The 24,347-nt window shown below is 39.4% G+C and overlaps 1 protein-coding gene across 4 annotated transcripts in view; it reads left to right on the top strand.

Moving 5' to 3' along the window:
• LOC145981962 (guanine nucleotide exchange factor DBS-like) overlaps positions 1 to 24,347 on the top strand; it is a 531,521-nt gene that overhangs the window by 380,545 nt on the left and 126,629 nt on the right. The window contains exon 1 of one of the 4 annotated variants that reach the window (XM_083115468.1): positions 1,235 to 1,501. The exons of the other annotated variants lie outside the window; for them this stretch is intronic. The gene's annotated coding sequence lies outside the window, so the exon portion shown is untranslated. Of the gene's footprint in view, positions 1 to 1,234; positions 1,502 to 24,347 lie in introns of those variants that run through there. 4 annotated transcript variants of the gene reach the window in all.

The raw sequence follows: 24,347 nt of genomic DNA, 5'->3' as shown, positions 1-24,347 counted from the left end.
TTTCTCTCTCTATTTCTCTTTATCATTTTCCTTGTTTTCTTTTTCTTTCTGTCTCATTCCTTCTCTCTCTTTATTTTTCTCTGCCGTTCACTTTTTATTTCTTTATCTCTTTGTCTCTACCTCGTCATTTCTCTATTTATTCACGGACTTGTCCAGAACTTTAATCTCCTCCTGTAGCACACATGAGAGAGGGAAACTACATTGTAATGTAACTGCAACATACCGAAGATATAAATGACCCACTGTTAGATTATTTAAAGCCGCTTTTCTGCCACTTTTGTTTAATCGCGACGACGATGAGGATGACGATAAGATGATATAGATGCAGGGACTCTCAAATTTTTAGACTAGCGTAGCACTATACCAAACTTCATTCTCTCGCCGTACCATCAAGTAATATTTCAGTATTTTCAACGCTAACATTTAAAATTGCATGATTATATTAATAATTATATAATTACTAAAACTGTAACTTATATTACCGTCTTTTATTGATATTAAAATAAGAAATAACTATAATTTTATATTAATAATGAGATACAAGAGATTTTACAATAATTTTCTGTATTTTTCTATCAAGCTCACGTAACAGTGTCCGAATAGCGTAAATCACGTATAGGATGGACGACACAACACAAACCGCACAGGGTGAGTTTCCAGGTGTCAGAGCATCGTAAGCCTGCAAAAAATGCAGCTCAGCAGCGTGTACTACGTGGAAGCGAGGTTGATATTTGAATGCCTTCAGAGAACGCCACTCCTTCCAGTCCAAATGAGAGACATTCTGTGCTCTATGTGTGATGTATATTATTTTAAGGGGACGTTAATGTGACACCATAGTGACTATAAATTGGGCTTTTGTGAAAAAAAATGTGGGAATGCGTGGATAAAACACTGCGTATCTTGCTTTCGAACTATATGTCCCGTCCCGATTAACCTATCTGTACATAAAATGGCCTTACAGATACTTATCATCTTCCATTGTAAATTAAGCCCAAGCCTAATCTTGGTGTCCATTCTATATGCATAGAGTTAGTAGGTAATTGTTTTACAGAAAGTCTTCGTTACATATAACTTTCGTTTTCCGTTTGACTGTGAGACGTACTCAATCTGCACTTCCGCAAGTGAAACTGGATGATCCGAGATCCTTTTCCCAGTAGAGTTGGCTCGTACGTTTTGGGTGAGCCTAGAGTGGCGGACACTAAGCAGGTCGTGTGCCGGTGGCAGAAGACGGGCAGGTGTGTGCAGTTGAGCTGGAAGACTGCACAGAAGAGGATCAAAACGCAATGTTGCGTTTGTTTATGCAGAAAGGCCGGTATTGTGGTGTGCACAATCGAGAATCACTTACGTAACGTTCTTCCGTTGTGAATTCGTTCGTGTTCGCGTAGTGAGACGAATGCGTTGTGTGATGCGATAGCTGTGTCGTAGTTTCAGTACGTTTGTGATTGACTTGGTGTGATTAACATTAAAAACTGTTGCATTGATTGGATTGGGACGGGAACACGTAAGTACTATTTTAACGGTCAAAGTAGTTTTATTTTTATGTCCCGCTAGAGTTCTGGGCAGACATGGAGTTTTGCTATCCCGAATTTGTGTTAGAGAGAGTGAAGCTGCTCCAACCTTTAAAATCGATTGGAAGGTTAGGCCCACCGGAGCAACATAAACACATGTACACACAACGGCAAAATAAATTGTAGTGGAATTGTACATAATTGTTATTCAGTCCTTTTTCCACAATATGTTGATTACCAATTGAAATAAAACAGAATACTGTCTTTGCCGTTGGCAGTGGCGTGCCCAGGATTTTCGAAAGGGAGGGGTTATGTATACTTTTTCTTGGTAGTCAGCCCTCACTGTTCAAGGGGAATAGAGTTTTGATAATGGTTGAAGGTAGAGTACGAAAAACACAATTGTAGTGAGATCTAAACCCTTTGAATAGCTGATATAGCAGGACTCAGGTTCGATTCTCTGCGGGCTCATGATGGCTTGGTTATCCCCGATGGCGTAGTGGTAACGTCGCCGCCTTGTATTCAAGGTGTCCTGGGTTCAATACCCGGTAGAGGCACACGACACAGTTGGGATCCTACTTTAAACTGTAGGTCCAGTCCCGATTAGCCTTTCTGTGCATAAAGTGGACTTACAATAACAATTCAATCATGATTGCTCGGATTCCAATGCTTGAGGCCCAGTCCACGGCTTTATCCAGATTTTTTCGATCTTGGGATGTTATTTCGTATTTATGGGGAGGGAGCTAAATTTGGGAAGAAAATTAGGGGTTATGGGAAAATTTTAGAGGGGTGTTGGAGTTGGGGACGTGCGGATAAACTGGTTTAGTCTTATCTGTGCATAAAGCGGGGAACTGATCTAGATTGCATGTGGCCATTTAAAGGGGCATCGTGTTTCTTATGAAGAGTGAAATTTTGATTATATTGTACTAAATTGTTATGATGATATTTTAATTGCACGTGGCCCTCCAAAAGTGCATTTCACACCTTTGTGCTCTGAATAAGAAAAAAGAGAACAATATCCCACAAAAATGGGTAATCTTGGTGAATGTGCTAGGAAACTAACGGGACCCCTGCCTTTGTCGACGCCAGGATTAAATTCGAGTTGTTCTGAGGTTACCCTTACAATGAGCACCCATTTTACCAATTAAAATCTCAAATGTATGATTCTTGTAATCAAGAGGTGCTGGCTTCGATTCCCCGTTTGGGAAACTCGCAGTTTTTCAGATCACGTGCGTTGTTAGCTGAGGGAACTTCCCTCCCCAAAATTCCAGAAGAAAGTCGGCCGGAGCGTTATGCTGATCACATCATCTCCAAAATGGGCGAGATGGAGAATGTGTGGCTATATGCATGGAGAATTTACCTTACCTACTAGTAGAAAGTTCACAACTCTTCCAACTCACCAAATATCATATACAAGTACATGGGTTTTGTGAGTTCGAAGATATCGCATCATTAAACATGTATTGATGGTTGGGTTTTATTTGTTTTACCTTCATAGACTGGTCGAAGGGTCAATCCCAATAATTGATGCCGCGTTACGCTATCATTCAGGGGTGCCGACTTGTCAAAATTATTGAGGGGGGGGGGGCTCTCATCACTGAAATAAATTAATGAATGACTCACTTTCTCCCTTTTTTAAATTTTGGCCTCAGTGTTCGGAATCTCGTAAAAGCTAGGGGTGTGCGGGATTCCGAAAAGTCGGGACCGGGATCGGAGAAAAAATATCTCCTCCCGATCCCGAGCAGTCGGGAAATACCGAATGCTGATTTTAAAATGTCGTTATTTCTCGACGTTTTCTGCATTGTCAATTTCTGGAACTTACCGTAAATTGTTAGTATTTAATCCAGAAATCTCTTAAAGTGAAAATGACGTGTAGAATTAGAGATTTTCAGAGCTTCGGGAAATTTCGAACATTTCCTGTCCCGAAAATTTCCCCCCTAATAAAAGCCCATGAATTCCTCAAAAATATCCATTTTTTTTATTCACAGTTCGAATGCAGAATATTAATTGTCCACGCATGGACATGTCACAAGTTTCGTCAACCATAATAGCAAAATATTTCCGACTTTCAATATCTGCTACCACGGAGCGCAAAACAGATCTCCCTAATATATCAATGATCTCGTTCTGAATGTCATGCGAGAGCCATTTGTAGCCCGAACGTCCCATCCACTACCCTAGTTCATGCACATCGTCTTTTGAAACTCTTTTTAGTAAAAATTTTAACAATACTCATACTGTCTCTGGTCATAGCCCCCCCAAAGTTGATGGTTTAGCGGTCTCAGCCCCCCAAAGTTGATGGTCTAGAAAATGTTAAATGTTTATTTAAAGTTAAGTTCATGTGGCACAATTCAGAGTAAACTTTACAAGAGAAGCAAAATAATACATTAGATCCCCTTAAGCAAAATTATTTGGGTTCTCTGCCCCCACATGGTTAATATTGGGGAGGCTCGAGCCCCCCAAGCCCCATGGAGTCGGCGCCTATGCTAGCATTTACTTTGACTTCATAAAGAGAAAATGATTAAGTAACGCAACGTTTGAATTACTTTGATCTTATTTGCTGGTTTGATATATCGGAAAGGCACACTGTTGATCCATTGCCGTCTGTCACGTCCAGACGGATGGTTGGATGGAATTGTTTTTTTTTTTTATTGCGTGGAGCTATTACTCGATATATCTGTAAGCCCATCAAATTTTATTTTATAGCTGTTTGAGATTTTGAGATATCAATATTTGTAGAAAGACGGACAAGACTTTTTTCAGCTTTGCTATCGCTTGTTTCCTCAGTGTCGAGGCCATATCTGAGAAATTCCCATATGAAGGTTATGGTTACTGCACTCTCCTCTTTGGACCATCAATAACGTCACATTGATTACGTAACGCGACGTTAGCATTACGTTGGCCATAATGTTCTGCAATATAAACGGCATGCATTAAATGACTATTTACCTACGGGATAAATTACCGTGAAACGGAACTTTGCAATCAAATATGAAATTTAATACCATAATAAAACACAAAATGAGTGTAAGGGAGAATCATACCTGAGCGACAGTCGACACGTATCGCTTGAGAATTTCACCAATGGAGAGCAGGTCGCTACGGTATGAAACGTTGCTGCTGATTGGCTCGTTTCTGTTGCTTTGTTGTGAATTCTCCCTAAGAGAGATTTGAGGCCAAAGCGACACGGGCCCCTTCAAAATATTCACCGAGCATTCGCGAACGACTGAGGCGCCACGATGTTCGGTTTTGTAAAAACTACACGCTACACACCAGCAAAAAGCTACACATGCCGCTTGGAAACGATTCAATCAACAGCAACGTTTCACACCGTAGCGGTATGAGAGACCAGATAAGCCTGCGTTCGATTGTGTCACAAGCCCATTCGGTCTAAAGGGAAACATTCAACGCGCATGCGCGAACAACAGCACTAGGCGACACGACAAGCGACCGTGTCTCTTCGGTTTGAAAGGTTGATTTGATTATTAAGGGTTTGCTTCCAAGCGACACGTTTCTTGTCGCCTTTCATGTGTCGCTTGTCGCTTCAGGATTTATCAGTCGAACACAGGCTTGTTCGGCCTGCCATGACGCTACGCGGTGAAATGTTACTGTTAATTGGCTCGTTCCCAAGCGACATCTGTCGGTTGTCGCTCCGGTCTGAAATCTCCCTTAGGGTTCGCCTCCGAACGACATGTCTTCTGGCCTGTATTTGCTTTGGTTTTATCTTTTCCTCTATTCTAGTAACATGACCACTCGAACCTAATGTCCTTCTATCTATGACCTCTTCAGTTAATTCTGTTTTGATCTGTTCCTTAATATTAGTGTTTCCAACTCTGTCTAATTTTCCCTGCCACTCTTCTGAGGTATTTCATCTACGATGCTGTCAATCTACTTTTATTATATTAAGTGTATGCATTTATTCACGGCTATAGATACAGCATATTACTAAAACTGATATCTAGATCAAATATCTCTTGTGCAAACTGTTACCACAAGAAAGCCAAGGATATTAAAATAGTAACAAACTTCTGTTGAAAGTTGCAAGGAATACCGTGTGAGCTGTTAATATTGCTAAATTATATTATATACTAATTATACATGCAGTGATGCAATACCAAGGATCTTCTTCTTCTTCTTCTGACCCTGTCAGACAAAACACTGTCGACTTTGGCCAATGTTTCTGTATTTGTATTATGGGACAGCAGAAGTCTGTGGTATGGGATTTCTGTTACACAACTTTTGCTTACAATACACAACAGATTACACTAATCAATTTTCAATTTTTACACTTTTATAATCTATGTTCTGTTTATAATTCGATTTGACATTTTCGAGCATATCCATATAAAATCCAAATAATTGGTATTGATAAATCAGATAAAAGAGAAAGTAAAGATATAGGGAATGGAATTTTTAATCTTATCAGATTTTTATATAATATATTTCGTTGTTGAGAGAATTGATCACATTACAAAAATAAATGTTGGGCATCTGGATTATCTTTACCACATGTACAATTTTGTTGATGTATAATACCTATTTTCGCTAAATGTGCTGGTGTACGTACGTGACCAGTTCGCAATCTATTAATAAAAACTATAACCTGTCTTGGAAGAGGACATCTGTGGAACCATGGTTGGCTTGCATCAAATTCCGCTAGTCATCTATATGTATGACCTACCATCGTCAATTGTTCCTTGCACCAAATTTTCCAGTGATTTTTTATTTTAGCAATACCAAGGATCGACTATTGTTTGAATTTATAAGTGCGCTAGTGCGTTATACTTTTTTTCTTGTTTGTTGATGGTTGTTTAGGTACTGAACGCCATCTTATATTACGCGCAAAACCTTCCCATGTCATCTTTCAGGTATATCCAATCTGTTTGATATTGGGGAACAGCACTAGTGTTGGACGATATATTACGATATTGACAAAATATCGTCCAGGCGATATCAACTAGACGATATATCTTGTTGGCTGCCTTTTCTGTGCCGTTCAAGGACCAAACATGGCGATTTTTTCACCTAGGGATTAATTTAAAAACCTAACATCTGGACAGGTTTTATGACTTATATTGAATGAACTTTGCAATGAGTTGAATTACCTGTCAGATGTCACTGACTTTGTTCCACAGATCCCCCACCTTTTAAATGCATTTTACGTGTTCCTTTCCCCACATTCACGGGTATTAAAGGAGAAGACGATAGATATATGATGAAATGGGAATACAGACACTGCCAATTAAAATAAAAGTATTGTAAGGTTTCTGGGGCAACAATGTCAGAAATTGTGGAACAATCCGCGAAGAAACGTGTGTTAGGTTACTTTTCCTTTCATTAAATATTTTGACACAGAGAGTGCATTCATTTGTTTTTAAGTGCATAGCAGGGAATAAAGGATATAGTTGCGATTTTGCAACTACCTTCAAATTAAGATAGATTAAAGTCATTTCGAGACCGAAACCTTCTTCTTTTCAAATGGCTCTCCAGTTGTCCTCACGATTCTAGATTAACACCAAATTTTTGAGGACTCTCACCACAATCGAACCCGCGACCGGTCGCGCCAAAGGGTAGAGCTCTAACTAGCTTCGCGGGCGCCTTATTTTCTCTGTATAATAAATTATAATTCGATATCGGAATTTGAAAATAAAATAACAATTTTAACGCTTTGTGCCTTCCTACAGCAATCTTTGTAAATGCATATTGAAATAGAGCGTTCTCAGGCAAATATTGAAAGAATCTTTTTACAATGAGTAACTCTACCTTAACATTAAGAAAGTTATGGGAGTATAAAAAAATGGGGCCCGATTTAGGTGAACTTTGTAAAATGACTCTTTGTACACTCAAATATACAACCGAGAACGAAGTTACGATTGAAGAAACCCCATGCTGGCTGCACTTCCTGTCACCAGAGACTCGTTAGCCTTTAAGCTCTGCAGTTTCCCGTGTGCACTGTGCTAAAACATACAACTCTAAATACATCGATCCAGGTTGATGCACTTTTGGTGCAACAATTGATACAGTTAAAGTGTAATTTTGATTTCTTTGAATTGATCGTGTCTGAGCTGGAGCAGCATCTAGTAAAAGAATCTTTGATGCATTTCTCTATATGTTCTGATGCATCGAAAGTGTATTATTAGCAATTTAATGCGTTATACTGGAGCAGGATGGATAAAAATCATGATTCCTAGTTAAAGAATATTATTTTATTATTATTTAAAATTTAAATCTATTTTTTTTTAATTTAAAAAGCACCCTTAAATTCCTTGTATGTTTTTGGCACCATACATATAAATATATTTTCTTTTATAGGAAGGCTTCTGACAAATGACCCTGAAAATATTGAACAGTTTGATTAAATCAAGATAAATTTAAGTGTGTGTACACATTACATTTCATTTCGTATGAGCTTCACCCCATCAGTACATGTATTTTGTTTCCTTTCTTTGAGCCTAATAAACACCATTCAATGATTACGAGATTAAATCACCAAAAATGATTTTGATACCTATAAAATCCTTATGTACATTATTCTATCAATTATTTCTTTAAATTGACTTAAATCGCGATTTAAGTCAATCCAGCGTATTCTGGAGTAACGAAAAATATACATCGTTGTGGCACTTGACACGTTTTGGATTCTGTCAAAAATGCTGTAAAAAACACCTTGATATTCCAGTTGAAACTGTAGTTAACAATTCGGCTAAGCAATCTTCGCGTGGAGTTCAAACAACCAATCGAAACCGGTAGTTCACACGTACAAACACGGAACTAAAGTAATTAACCATTCATGCTGTGAGAAAAATGTAATTAATGACACTATGACTTCACAACTTTCAAACATTCGTATTGTTTCGCATAATCATTAAGCACTTGAATCATATGGCGGCACCTGTGAACATAATTACAGTTACATTAGGCAGTGTACCCAAGAAAAAGTACCTTTTGTTTTGAATGAATTATGGGTCTTCGTTATTTCATTGTCAAAGACAACGGCGTTTGTAATTTCTCATAAAGGTCTTTCGTTCAATCATGGCTCAGTGTTTATTTTTAGCGCGTGCTATCTTGTAACTGTTTCTGGTTGCCAACTTGAGCGAGAAATCGCTAAATCTGGCAGATTGGTAATAAAGAGGGAAAGGATTTTAAGGTGCAAAATTATGGTCGGGAAAGGGAAAATAAGGTTTTCAAATATAAACATTTGCACAGCCATTAACAATATAAACCAATCAACCTTGCATAAAGTTGCTTCCAACATGATAAAACGTGTTGATGAATGCCTCAGGGAAAATGGTTGTCATTCTCAACATCTTTTGTAAAGCTACACTGCCTGTTACGCGCATTGCATGGTTGCCAGGAGTAGGTAAGTAACACTTTTTTCACCATTATTTTCATTTTCCTTTTTTCCTGTTTCCAGTATTTCCATGTCATAGACCATCACTAAACACACCTTTTGTTGCCTTCAAACATCAACAGTGTTGCCACTGTACCTCATAATTTTTTTAAAACACCCATTTGGACCGGTACGCCTTTACGAGGCATTTCAGGATTGGCTATACGCGAAAACGATCGGTTTTCTTCTCTGAACTATAGATGGCGAAATAGTCCACCTACCCAAGGTGGAAATTGACGTCCAAATTTCCGTACGAATGTTTGACATGCAATTTTCCATGCTTTGTGGAAAAATAAATTTACACTTTCACTTACATTTGGCAACACTGCACCCCGTTTGTTGTTTCTATGTTTAAAAATATCTACTTGGACAGGGCTAACATTTGGTGTATGACTTATGTATGTACAGGTTTCGGTTACAAAGTAACGCCGCTCTTAATTCCCAGTTGCGCCGTTCGTGGGACACCCTGTATTATACTATTTTATAGCTTTCGTTCTGCTCTATAAGATGAGACTGTAGGATTTTATGTATCTGCTCAAGAAGAGTGAAAATAATTTAAAAAGTCAACATTCTCTGTAAAAATACAGTGCGTAAGGGCCCTAATTTTATCTTATTATACGTAATTGGTGCATATTGTATCTAATTTTGTAACTCTATTTATTGAAATTTATCGTTTTTGGCCGATAATAAGTTTAAAAATAGCCCAGAAAAAGTTATTGGTCGGGCATAAGGGAGAAAATTAACTCTTGCCAGTACACCCCTGCGTGGAAACGCCAGGGAATTTGGTTTTTGTTTCATTGATTTGGTTTATTTTCTGCCACTTTTCGCTAATCGTGAAAATGAGGATGTGTGATGATATGATGAAATTGTAGAAGGGGCACTCACAAAAACACTCATGCCTAGGCCGGGATTCGAACCCTGGACCCCTGGCATCGTAGCGCGCTGTGATAACCATTCCGCAATGGAGGTCGGCGAATTTGGTTTTTCAAAGTAAGCAGGAGCCACAGAAAAGATTCTTTATTTGTGCAGGAACCTATTGAAATTTTACCAAAAATCATCAGGACAATCTGGTACTTTCTTCGTGTTTGTTAGAATGTAATTGTTACTTCAGATTTTTTTATATGCACATTTAGATTTGCCTACTCGTTATCCAATTTTTGTGTGAACCCTGTACCAGCTAACTGTAGATCAGGCGAACGAGAACAAGTCTCTGCGCGCAAGTAGTGACGCGAGACGGCTCCACCAATGAACAGTGAGAGAAACGGGATTGCATAATAGACAACTGGAGTTACCCGATTTCCGTGCTTCGCTCTGCAGCGTTGCAAACTTTTGGAAACGATAATACCGTACGCACATGGGAAACGGACCATATTTTCGTCTCCAGTTCCGTACGCTTGGTTTAAGAATTTCTTGGGGAAATATTAGGGATAAAACAGCAAGTGCAAATTTTGACAAGCTGTACAATTAGCGTACGGACTAAGGTCTGTACCGTAAGTCCATACATGTACGGTCAGGATCGTACGGTTGGCCACGCGCTTTCACCATTCGATTTCTCTCCTCCTTTTCTGCTGCTTGGCGCGGCCCTGCTCCACAGTTAGCTGGGACAGAGTATAGTTTTAGTGAGTTCCGCGTTCCAATAGCTAGCTGAGCGCCTCCCCCATGGCGCAGTGGTAGCGTCATTGCCTTGTAATCAAGGGGTCCCGGGTTCGATACCCGGTGGAGGCACAAGTGGTTCGGATCCCACTTTAAACTGTAGGTCCAGTCCCGATTAGCCTTACTGTGCATAAAGTGGACTTAAAACACCAAATCAATCCAATCCAATAGCTAGCTGGCAACACTGATGGTGGAGAACTACCGGTCAATCCAGTGAGAAACAAGGCTATATACGTATATTGACGGTTGCAAGTGGGAATGTTGATGCGCTTGACAGATTAGTGTTGTGGTTCAGTGACTTTATTGTTGCAATAACTATGTATACAGCTTTGTTTATGTTTGTCCAAGAACATCGAGACGTTTCGGTCTACGCTAGGTTGCGAGAGAGAAATAGGTTGGAACTGTTGTCACAGCACCAAGTGCTATGTTAAACGGGTGTATGGATCAGCAGCCATGTTCCCTTTAATACAGTGTTCCATCCTTCTCATCTGTTGTAGTGAGATTACTTTAACATCTGTGGCTGTTACGGGCCCGTAGCCAGGTAGGGGCCAGGGGGGAGGGGCTGTTGCTCGCACACTGGACTGTTGGTAGGCTCACTAACTGGACTCGCGCGGTCAGCTGGAGTTATGGAAATAATCTGACTACTGATTTGCTGTAACACAGATGTAACTGCTCATTTACAGCGTTCTAGAAAACATCTAATAAACGGAAGATATACAATAGCTATACCGTATTTTCCGGCGTAACATGCACTTTTGCCTTTAAAAGTAGGTCTGAAAAACAGGGTGCGTCTTATACGCACATACTCAGTTTTTTTATTACATTTCTGGAAATGTAATAATGTAATAACACTTCCTTGCGGTGTGTGATGAAGTAGATTAAAATGTTTTCTTTCCTAGTTACATTAGGTAAGTTATTTGATGAAAGTAGTCCTTCATGTTACTTATTTTCGAAATACTGTAAATTAATTATAATATTCAGTGATAAAGCTTTTTCCTAAAAAAATGTGTACAAATGTGTCTTATGAGCCGGTGTATACGCCGGCAAATACCGCAATTGATTATTACATACATAAGTAAGGTTATAAACTATGCAAGACGTAGTTCTGGGACATTATTAAAGCTTTGAAATATGAACAAATTGCTATTAATAGAAATTTAACGTGGTATGTGCGTATCATATCGCCATTGAAGGTTGTGGGTTCGAATCCTGGGCACGGTTGTTCCTTTTCGAGTTTGCCCACTAATTTTGCCTAATCCTCATTCCATTTCATCGTCGCGATTGGCTTAAGGAGGTTAAATAGCCATGCAAACTAAGGAAACTTAATATCTCCATTGTAAATCGCTTGATTACCTGTGCCTACCCGTTTTAAAAATCTCCGCTGTAAACAGTTACTCGCATGATTTGCACCAGCCGATGAGCCGTTCTCGCTTCCTGATGACGAGATGAGTCGAGAGCATCTCAGGACGATGACCGACAAAGAGCACCGCAAGGATCCATCGCCAGATGAAGGCGTGAAGGACCGATTCCATTGGTTGCACCCTTTCCCCTCCCGTAGGATCCGCTAGCGCTCGGCTTGTGGGTGAGAATAATGTTGCTCACTGTGACAGGTTGTGGGAAAGATTGGAGATCAGTTAGGAAACAGAATTTCACATGCCGTGTGATTTATTTCCATTTCCTTCACATTTCCTGTATGGAAGTACTTCAGGAAAGTGTGCGTGTGTGTTATTGAAATACCGATATTAAGTTTTTACCGACCTGGCGGTATAACATTGTAAACAATTGGTGCGAAACGTTAAAAGTTTATTGGCAATGCTTGTAAGTATGGATAGTGTCGAGCCGAGACGGAACTTGGCATGTGTGAGAAAGTTTGTAAACATCCGTCTTGTTTCGGTCTCCAAGGCGTAAGTCGGCGTAATGGTAACGTCGTCGCCTTGTAATGAAGTGGTCCCGGGTTCGATACCCAGTGCAAGCACATAGTAGCTCGTATCCCACTTTAAACAGTAGATCAAGACACGATTAGCCTATCTGTGCATAAAGTGGACTTCAAGCAAAAAAAGAAAAAAACTCTAAGGGGCAAGTTTCGGTATCGTCGAGAGTCTAGAAATTTTTCACAGCGTATAAAAGTCATTAAGGGGATCCATATTCCTTACTAATATGTCTCTGATGCCCCTTTTTGACACTAAGAACCTTCTCAAAAAAATCCGTGGCGGAGTGACGTGTTAGCATAGCGCGCTACGACGCCAGAGCTCCCAGGTTCGATTGGTTGATTGATTTGGTGTGTTAAGTCCACTTTATGCATAGTAAGGTTAATCGGGACCGGACCTACAGTTTAAAGTGGGATCCGAACCACTATGTGCCTCCACCGGGTACCGAACCCAGGACCGCTTGATTACAAGGCGACGACGCTACCACTGCGCCATCGGAGCGGCTCTCCCAGGTTCGAATACCCGCCTGGGCATGGGTGTTTGTGAAGTGTTTTTTCTTAAATTGCATCATATCATATCCCTCATCCTCAGCTTCGCGATTCCAAAAGTGGCAGAAAAGCGAAGTAAAGTAGACCAAATCAATCAATAAAATAATAGATTTTATCCTGCATACATATGCAACTACGTAGCACAAGGCCACAATATCCACCTTGGATTGATTTTGTTGCTACTTTAAAAATATATACCTTATTTACAAGTAATGAGAAGTATGTGTGAAGAAGTCGCAAAGAAAAGTATGTTTGTTTCAGGTAAGTTTTCAATATCATCCCCATCTCGGTCTTGTTCTTGTCTAAGGACCTCGTATTCTCGATTTTCATAAACCCATCACAGTACCCTCCCTATTTGCATGTAAGTAGGTGACCGATAGGTTCTACCCTAGAGAAAAAAGAGGATCTGAATATTTAAATATTTATTTTACAAAAACCGGCTACATGAATTGAATGTTTATAGTAAGAATAGCAAGATCGAACACAATTACAAACTGCTTATAGAAATATGATCCGTATGAACATTCGTGCGTGTGTGCATGTATGTACATAACAAAACATCGCTACAGAACCTATTCGAATATTTACTCACCTATATAAGCGTTGCGAAGAGGTCGTTGCATTTTCATCATAGGCAATTTATTAGGCCTGCCAGTATAATACCAAGTGCTACCTAGTACAGGAAGAACTAATTAATTTCTACCAAATGAGTGATGATCAATCATCGTCTTCTGTCAAGTCAATGGAAGTGTGGAAATATGCCTACATCTGCATGGTGTGGTCCGAAGTACGGTTACACGAACCATTTAGATCGTTTATTACTTATTTTTTTGTTATTTTTATTGCTCAACCGTCATAATTTGAATACGTTCAGTGTGATGATTTAAATGAAAGCCTTTGAAGGAAAAGTCTCAAACGAAACCAGTCTCGATCACATGGAATAGAGGGTGGGTATTTTATATACACATACAAAAATTCTGGTAAGAAATCATCCAGTGAAGTACAAGATTGTCATCAGTGTTAAAATGCCAGTTTCAATCAAATGCAATATACAATACATTTCCCCACTTGTTTGAATTTGATTGTATTTTAATTTTGAAGTCCACTTTATGCACAGATAGGCTAATCAAGACTGGACCAACAGTTTAAAGTTGAATCTGAACCGATGTAAAATGTGCCTCCATCGGGAATCGAAACCGGAACCTCTTGATTACAAGGCGAAGACGTTAGTTTCCACACTGGTTGACCACGAAAAGCATCATGGCTTCAATAAAGGTTAAGATTGTTAAAATTATGCATACCAACTTGTTGCTCTAGGCTTTCTAGCTCATTTTGATGTGTCATGTGTTCACCTTTCCATTTAGAAAAGAAGGGATTCATTTCAAGATATGCCACATGTTCGTAACATGTCCTAAAAATTTCCCTTTTCTCTACATCAGGACATTTGATTCTTCTTTGGTCATTCATATCTGTTTTGAACGTATGTTATCACACTTGTGGACCACCTTGTATTTATTGACATATATAATTCGCATATATAAAGCAGAAGGTTTCATAATTTTGTGGTTCGCACGAAAAATTAAATTTTGCTAGAGTTATGATAGTGTATGTTCTCTCAATTGCAATAGACAATAAAAGAAAACGAGTTCCTAATTTATAAAATATCCGTGACCTGCTACTACACACCATGCTGCAACTATTGAGATTAGCAACTATATTCAACAAATATGTCTATCGCAATTACCATATTATTAGAAGAAATAAACAGATAAAGCTAAGAATAAATGCACTTATTCGTCAAAATTCAAATGGAATTCCATCGTGCGAACCTACACTTACACAGGTCATACTCTTCAAAGTTCAGTTTGCAAAGTTCCAAGGATATGTGTATGGCAATATTTTTTTCTATCTGTTTATATTGTCACTTTTCTTCTGTCTTTGGATCGAGGAAAGTTATCATAAATAAACATCGTTGCTCAAGAGGTGACCTTCTCTGAAGGCATTGAAATGTCAACCTGTCTTCCACGTTGTAAACCCTACACTTTTACAGACTAGCGAGGCTCTGGCGCTTAGGTACACAGCTGGGGTGGAGACTTAGTCTATGTTGTGTCGTCCATTTGTGTTTGTCCCTTCGTCTTATCAATTTCATCATGTCATCGCCATCTTTTTGTGCCACTTTTGGCTAATTTGCGAAGTAAAATAAAGCAAATCAATCAATAAACTGCATGAGGTGACGCTATACTGAAGCGACGAAAGGACAAAACGCAATACACTTAAAATGTAGGCATGTTAGAAGATGCAATGCACATTTATTCAAAGAAGAGATGGGCTGCTGAAAGAAGAACACGCAGCCTTGAAATGTGTTTGTGAAACGATGTTATCGTTTCGAAACTCAGGACGAGCGTGCTGCGAAGTCGGCGACAGAAGTAAGCAGTGCAGAAATTGTATTTGGACAGTAAAGTTCGAATCATGATAAGACATGATCGATGTTGTTTGTCCTTCATAAGTGAACCACACTGAAGACATTTGTACAAATAAATGTCTTGATTGATGACACGTGAGTCATTAAGTTACCCGTCGTGCTTTGCCATCCACTTATTATCAACCATGAGAAAGGGAAAAAATGACTGCTGAGTAGATTGGCATCGGAAATGCATGTTCTAGATGCGAAAGGGGTTCTGGAACAGTTTTTACAGGTGACTTACCCCTGTTATCTTGGTCATGATTGTTGTATTTATCTCGATACCCTTCACCAGACGCCCATACATCCTTGGCAGTGATTGGCGTAACGTGCTACGAAGCTAGAAGTCCCAGGCTTGAACCTTGGACAAGGCACGGATATGTCATTGTGTTTGTAACATCATTCATTGTCGATGTTAATGAAGAGGTAGAAAGACGATGTAAAAATAACCGAAATAGGAAATAATGGTTATAAGATCATTGAAGACCGGTCGGATCTTAATCTACACACACACACACACACATATACATACAATATCAATATATATATATATATATATATATATATATATATATACAGGGTGTTCCAATAAAATGTATACACACTTTGAATGACTATAACACTAACAATTATTATGATACAGAAAAGTTTGATAATTCAAAATTATTGGAAGTGTGTACACTCATATGCGTGCGTTTTCGATTTATCCTTTGTAAAGTATATTTGAAATCAAAACTAATTGCTTATCATGTGTTGTTGTAACAAGTATTCTCCCCCCGGAAATATTTTGTGGAGAGGGTTGACGACAAGATTCTTTGGTCGGAAATCTCCCTCCCCCCCCGCAGGATTTCGCACCCTGTCACTGCATACAGTTTTATTTTGCTTACTCCTCCGTCTGTTTGGTTACCCCACTTAAAAATAAACTGGAAATTTTTATCTTGGATCTATGTGGATTCATAACTGGCCATGAGCCAATTGAGAGGACACCCGAACTCGAAATGCATCAAATCAAAGTTGATGCATTTTTGTTGTATCGATTGACACAGTAAAATGTGTAATGTTGGTTTCTCTGAAATGATCGTGTCTGGTCCATTTAGTTCATGCAACGGGACAGCAGCTGATAAAAGTATCCTTTGATGCATTTCTCTGTGTATTTTGATGCACCGAAAATTCATAAGTTCAAGTTCATCCACTTTAATAAGAATCATAAGTACTTGTGTCAATTGAGGGCCTCCCCGATGGCGCAGTGGTAGCGTCGTCGCCTTATAATCGAGGGGTCCCGGGTTCGATACCCGGTGGAGGCACATAGTGGTTCGGATCCCACTTTAAAACTGTAGGTTCAGTCCCAATTAGCCTTACTGTGCACAAAGTGGACTTAAAACACCAAATCAATCAATTGTGTCGACACATTTTTGGTTCTCCGTGTAGTTTAACATAATTAAACAAACTGGTACTTCTTTAAATCCCTATAAAATACAGGGTGGGCACAAAGTCGCTTTCCCCAATAAATGAAGAAATCAAATATTTGGGGAAAGCGACTTTGTGCCCACCCTGTATGTAACCTTTATGCTAATTTACATAATTGGTATACATATTCGAATGTACTTATAAAATTGTTTTTTTCAAAATTAATTAATTATGAAATATTTAATTCTGCAAAGTAAGAATTTTTTGCAAAGTATAAGGAAGATATTCCTTAAGTGTTCTCTAAACATCAGTTATTTTTCGGTTTTTGCTACTACGCTCTCGGAACGCTTTCCTTTGTAAGCAGTTAGAAAGGAGCAAATTGGTGGTTTGATTTGCTTCGCTTTTCTGCCACTTTTAACTAATCGCGAATATGAGGATGAATAGTGATAAGATGAAATTGATGCGAGGACAGTCACAAACATGCATGGTCAGCACACAACACAAGTCGCACAGAGGATTATGCTGGTTGAGTTCAGACGCCAGGGGCTCCTTAGTCTCAAAAATGCGTTCTACGGCATTGGTTCCCAAAGCGTCCGCCGCGTCGCCCTGGGGCTCCGTGATTGGCTTACCTGAAATTGCACCTACTTGTTAGTCTACACTTGGTTTGAGTACTTTTTAATGTACAAGGTGAGCCAAAAGTCCCATTACCCCCTATGTATTTTGCGACGAGGGAAGGTTATGGATCTGAAGTAAATAGAGTTTGATAAGAGACGAGACATGTTAGCTGAGACTGTGTGGACACCATCATTTTCATAACAGAGAATTATGCGCCTCTAGGTACGGTGTGAAATTGTACGCAGCGTTGTGCAAGTAATCGTGGCAAATCCAAGCCGAACGGCTTCTTTCAGTTCGTTAGATGTGTGGTAACGTGTGCCGCCAACTTGCTGTTTGATATAATCACACGATGAAAGATCGGGACTTCGGGGAGGCTAGTCCAGAGGTGCTGGTAACTGTGGAGAACCACGTCCAATCCATCTTTTACGAAACACTTAATTAAGATATTCTCACACGGCAATCGAATAATGAGCTGGTGCTACATCTTGCTGAAACCAGACGCAATCGATAAGTCCTTCGGCTTACAACTCCCAACTAAGTATCACTACGAAGCAGTACCACTACACAGACTCACATACCTACGGGGTAATGGCACATTTGGTTCACCCTGTAGATTGTTTCTGGATTTGATTTTTTTAGTTCTTTATTTCTTAACTTGAGGCAAGCAATCTAACCACACTAACTGAATGTTGCCAGTGTTATATAGGCCTACATTCTGACTGAGCCACCGCGGAAAATCCTTGAAACACAGGGCGCCGTGAAACGAAAAAGTTTGGGATCCATTGGTATATGGAATAGATAGATTCCAATATCAAAATTCGAATAACAGATCCACAATGTATGCTCCCAGGGCCAGATTTTAAATATTGGCGCGTCTAAAGTTGACAAGTTGTATCTTTGTGGGCGAACCTATCCAAACCAAACCGCGCATCAGCAAGGGGAGGTGCAAGCTGTCGACCACGAAAATGACGAGTATGTGGCAACTACAATAACGTATCTCTCTTTCTCTGCACGAAGTAGTCAAGATCACCCGCAAGGATACAACTCATCAACTTTAGGCAAATGTTTTCTGCTTTTTTTATTGCGTGGATGTGAATTGCCAAGGAATTATTTCAGTGGTTGATTTAATAATTAACATAATTGTATCGTACCATTGCACGAGGAAACGTGCAATAAGTTAAGGATATCCTGAACCTCAAAGTTTCCGTAGTATCGAGGAAAAGACTGAAGTAAGCAATGACGTAGCCAGATTATTTTCCGGGTGCGTTCAACTTTCGATTTAAATTTGTTAGGGGTAAAATAGCACTGATTTAATAACTTGGTGTTACCTGGCATTCATACGTAAGCATTACTAAAATTTTAATTGCAGTTTTTGACGGTTCAGGATTGTTCCTTACAATCATATGGTCTCGATTCTTACAGATTTCTAGTGTGATCTTGGAGTCCTTATACAGTCACGAACACTTTTGAGTTGTAACGATTCCATTGAGTCAGCTGTATCATTATAACCCAGAAGTGTCCGTGACTGTACAGATCTCTCATCGTTAGCCCATTCAAGCTGTAGCCATACGGGCTAACTGTTCTTCTCTGGACCGTTTAATTGGAGCAAAGTTGGAAATCAAGCTGTCCAGAGTTCGATGCCCGGGTATGCTCGCACGTCATACATAACAATTGAATGGAAAATGTTATTAGAATGTAGGAAGAGAGATTGGCATTAGCAAGGGGTTGAATGTATGGACTGCGGTGTAAGAGGGTGATCAAAATGTCAACCTCACTTCCACGTAGTACACCCTGGATTGCATTTTGCAGACTAGCGAGGCTCTGGCGTCTGGAGTCACCGCCAGTATAATCCTTCGTGGGGAGGATTATCACCATTCATCCTCATCTTCGCGATTAGCTAAAAGTGGCAGAAAAGCGAAGTTTGAGTTTTGATTTTAAGTCCACTTTATGTACAGAAAGCTAAATGGGACTAGACTTACAGTTTCAAGTGGGATCCAAAGCATTGTTTCCCTCAACAAGGCGACAAGGGCTTCCCCGATGGCGTACTGGTAAAGCCATCGCCTTGTAATCAAGGGGTCTCGGGTTCGATACCCGATACTCAGTGGTTCGGATCCCACTTTAAACTGTAGGTCCAGTCCCGATTAGCCTTTCTGTGCATAAAGTGGACTTAAACAACAATTCACTCAATCAATCAATACAAGGTGACGACGTTAGCACGAATATTAATAACAGAGATACTAATCATGTAAAAAAATGTACTTCTATGGAAGTACAGGTGCGAAGCTTTCTTCAGTTCGTTGACATGTTGTCAAAATATTGTTTGTTGCGCTGAACAAGTTCTTGTATCACATTAGTTTGTCCTACCATTGTAATTTTTCCATTGTATGTTACTTCCAAACCGAAATTTTACCCAAAAAAATGATTGATTTTCATGTTCAATGTTCGCCAAGTATTTTGCGAACTTTCTAAAAAATTCGAGACGGGCCCGGGCCACCAGTCCATGCATGGCTAAGCCAACTAAATAAAACCACAAACAGAAATTAAGTAATTATATTTGAAACTCAATCTTTGGATAAGCTGACCTCCGTGGCAGAAAAGCAAAGTTTTTGATTGATTTGGCTAATTTGCGAAGATGGGGATGAGTGATGTTATGATGAAATTGATGAATGGACACTTACAAACATCCATGCCCAGGCCAGGATTCGAACCCGGGACCCCTGGCGTCTTAGCGCGCTGTGCTAACCAGTCGGTCAGGGTGGCTGGCAAAGGCGAAGTAAATTAAGTTAAATCAATGAACGTAATGAACTGTAAATGTGTGGTGTAATATTTACATTCCGCAAAAGGCAGACATTTGATTGTATATGAGTTGTAAATGGAGGAATGTCTTGAATGTTAAATCAGAATCGAAAATTATCTGATCAGTGGGATTTGAATCCATGATACTCAGTACTTTCCGCGTTTCTGCGTAGCCCATTTTTTCACATTATGCGTCTGGGTGCGAAACAAGTCATAACAACAATGACCACGATAGTACAATTAGAAATTATCAAATACATATAAAACGCTCCTACATACCACCACCGTATTTTATGAATAAAAAAGCTGCTTAATATTTCAGATAATTAGTTGATTGCATGTGATAAATCGGATTAATTCATTAAATGCTTAATTCTAATATGAGATGCACTTATTAAATTCCAACCTATTTAACAATTTAATTAACTAATTACTATAAACATTAATTAGATCAGGCTTGAGCAAGCAATTTCTGCCTCGCTGTACTCTTCTTTTTGCCACTCTTACAACGCTCCAGTGCCGCCATTTGCTGTGCAGTCCACACACACACATGCATACAGTCTTCCTCAATTACAGAAAGATGAACAGACCTGAATTAGAGAAAATATTCCCGACGCAAATCTTGATGTACAATCACGTGTGTAGATATAGCAAGTAAATTGTCAGTTGCCATTTACCTAATTTGTATCCTACGTACTTTTAAAGAATTGAATTGGGGTGGGTATGTAGTAAAGGGTCCTCTGCTTCAGTAACCTCCTTGTTGCATTCGTGGAACCTCTGCTTGCGTGAAACAAACTGAATGAGTGTGATGATATACAATTCCCAAGTAATCTTGGTTATCCATCGATGTACTCCCCGATGTTATGTGTACAGTTAAGTTGGGGCGTTCGAATAACCGCGAAACGGATTATTCGCGAAACCAAAATTCTACACCGGAATAAGCGCGAAAGGAACAACCACGAAACGGATTAAGCGCGAAATCAAAATTCAACACCGGAATAAGCGCGAAAGGAATAACTGCGAAACGGATTACGCGCGAAACGAAAATTGAACACCGAAGTAAGCGCGAAAGGAATAACTGCGAAACGGATTACGCGCGAAACGAAAATTGAACACCGGAATAACCGCGAAAGGGATTAATCGCGAAACGAAAATTGAACACCGGAATAAGCGCGAAAGGAATAACTGCGAAACGGATTACGCGCGAAACGAAAATTGAACACAGGAATAACCGCGAAAGGGATTAATCGCGAAACGAAAATTTAACACCGGCATAAGCGCGAAAGGAATAAGAGCGAAACGGACTACGCGCGAACGGAATAAGAGCGAAACGGATTAGACGCGAACGGAATAAGTTCAAAAGAAACAACCGCGAAAATTTTACTTTCGCGCTTAATCCCTTTCGCGTTAGTTCTGGCGACCCGTTAAGTTCAAACACATTTTTCATTCATGTTTTGCTTTACAAGTTTCCATTCTTCGGCTTTACACGGTTTGGTTTGATTCGGTGTTTTAAGTCCACTTTATGCGCAGTAAGGCTAATCGGGACTGGACCTACAGTTTAAAGTGGGATCCGAACCACTTGTGCCTCCACCGGGTATCGAACCCGGGACCCCTTGATTACAAGGCAATGACGCTACCACTGCGCCATGGGGGAGGCCCCGGCTTTACACGGATGTTATACTGCAAGTAAATTAACCTTTGAGTGAAGAATTCATGGAACAGGAAAAATCTTGTACTTACCAAGGTTTAGGAATGAAATATATTCCACTTTTACCCTTGAACAAGTATCTTGCTATTGTATGCAGGGTGCGAAATCCTGGGGCGACGGGGGGGTTTCCTCCTTCCCCCCACCAACAATCTTGGCCTCAAAAATCCGCCCCACCAAAAATTTCCGGGGGGAGAGTTTTTGTTATAACAAACAAAAGATAAGCAATTACTTTAACTTTACTAAGAATAATATCGAAAACACACACAAATTAGTGTAGTTGTGAGTATTGAATGCATTCTATCTCAAGAGATCATTAACAAATCTACATCAATTTTTGCACAATAAAAGTAAAACAAGAAAGCAAGAGAATAATAACTATGAAATCTAATCGATTTATATTAACATAGTGCACAAACTAAACAACAACTTGCACATAATAAAACCACCTGAACTATTTCATAACTTATTAACATCTTTACCAGTTAGTAAAGGAATTTGTTAGCTCCGTTGCAATATCTGATATGTATAAAAGTAACAAATTAATTTCCTTTATGTAATTAATAATAATAATATATTTTAATTGAGTAATTTATTTTTACTTTTAATAACAGTATTAACGTATAATTTGCACATGTTTGTGGGGGAGGGAGTTTGTAGATGAAGAACGTTTTCCAACCACCAGTTTTCAATGATTTCGCACCCTGGTTGTATGGTTCACTTTTGTTCATGGGGTGTAAGGGGTGACCTTTTATGAACACACCCAAATGTCAACCTCACTTCCGCATTTTGCAGACTCACGAGGCACTGGCTCCTGGGCATGCCAGGATATTCCTCTATAGGGCTCGTGTTGTGTCGTCACTATATGTTCATCCATCTCATCCTAATCTTCGCGATTGGCTAAACGTGGCAGAAAAGCGAAGTAAAATGAGCCAAATCAATCAATCACTTTTGTTAATTTAATTGTAATAATGTTGATTAGACTTCATTCTCGTGAGTAACAAGTTTAGTTTGACACTTAAATTTGGGTTATTAGCATGTTAAAACCAAACATATTGGTCTTGAAATGTATTCGAAAATTGCTTGGATTACAACGTAAGCAGTAAGCATTGGTTTGTTTCAGTTTGAGTACAGACATCTTTCAACTTAACCGTACCTCTGGTTTAATGACAGTGGCACGGTCGTCTTTCGGATTCCCATCGTTCTGGGGAATTTCAAAGCCTATCCATTATAATTTGTGTAAATTGTTGAACGCATTGTTAGGAGGGAGAAGGCGACTGCTTGTCGTCTTCCTGATGATCTGTCTACATCTCGCATGTGTGGAAGGCTAGCGTAGGCGTCATATAAGTGATTCAAGACAATGCGACGTCCTTTTTGTGACTCAATTTGTCAATCTTCTTTCCGAGGAAGACTGCGACAGCGGTGACGTAACAACTTCTGCAGTATTCACGATGTTTATAAAGCACTAAGTTCCTCTTGGTCTGTTTATTGTTAAAAATGTAACATCTGCAATTGTTGTGAACATTGTTTAGTCTTTATACAAACTCAGACTTGTATAAGTAGTGTTTACAGATTAACTCTTGGAATGTCAACTTGTACAGTAAGGAGAGATATTTCCGCTGTTAGGGACTGTGGTGTCTATGCACGATGCACTCAGATGCTTAGTGCTAACGATATTCACATGGTGTTAAAAAAAAAACAAAAAAAAACTAGTAGGCTGAAATACAGGGTGTCTCGAAAGTCATTCTATTTTGAAAATTAATTTCAATTACAAAAAACAGGTTTAAGACATGAAAAATCTAGTTATTTAAAAGTATAATGTAAAGAATTAGTGCTGCACATGGTGATCACCAGTGACAAGCTGTGTCTCGTTCCCATTCAAGATTTTTTTTTGGTTCCTCGTCTCCCCAAATGTGACAATTATATCGAGTCCATATCATGGCAATTTTCTTGTGAGTGTACGTACAGTCGGCGGCAATAAGAACAGACACCTATATCACGGAATACTTGCTTCCATGCACGTCGTTAGGTATGTTGCCTAACTCTACTGTGACAAGCGAACTTCAAAAGCAAGTCTCTAATGGAAAGTCCGCTGATCGCCGTATAGTTAGGCAACACACATAATGGCATGCAGGGTAGTGAATATTTCAGGATCTAGGTGTCTGATGTTTATTGCGGGTGACGGAAACCATCCCAAATAACAGTGTAAGTGTATGCCTGGTATACAAACAATTTTTACAAAGTACGTAGCTATACAGGCATTCTTACACAGCACACCGAGGCTGTGAAGGTGAATTATTTTTCTTAGTAACGCTTTGTCCGTTGAGGCCTTATGTAAG

This window comes from Lepisma saccharinum, chromosome 30, assembly GCF_977018435.1.
Source record: "Lepisma saccharinum chromosome 30, izLepSacc3.1, whole genome shotgun sequence".
In the NCBI taxonomy this organism is placed as follows: domain Eukaryota; kingdom Metazoa; phylum Arthropoda; class Insecta; order Zygentoma; family Lepismatidae; genus Lepisma; species Lepisma saccharinum.
The sequence above is the reverse complement of the archived record's forward strand: the minus strand, read 5'-3'. Positions and strand labels throughout refer to the sequence as shown.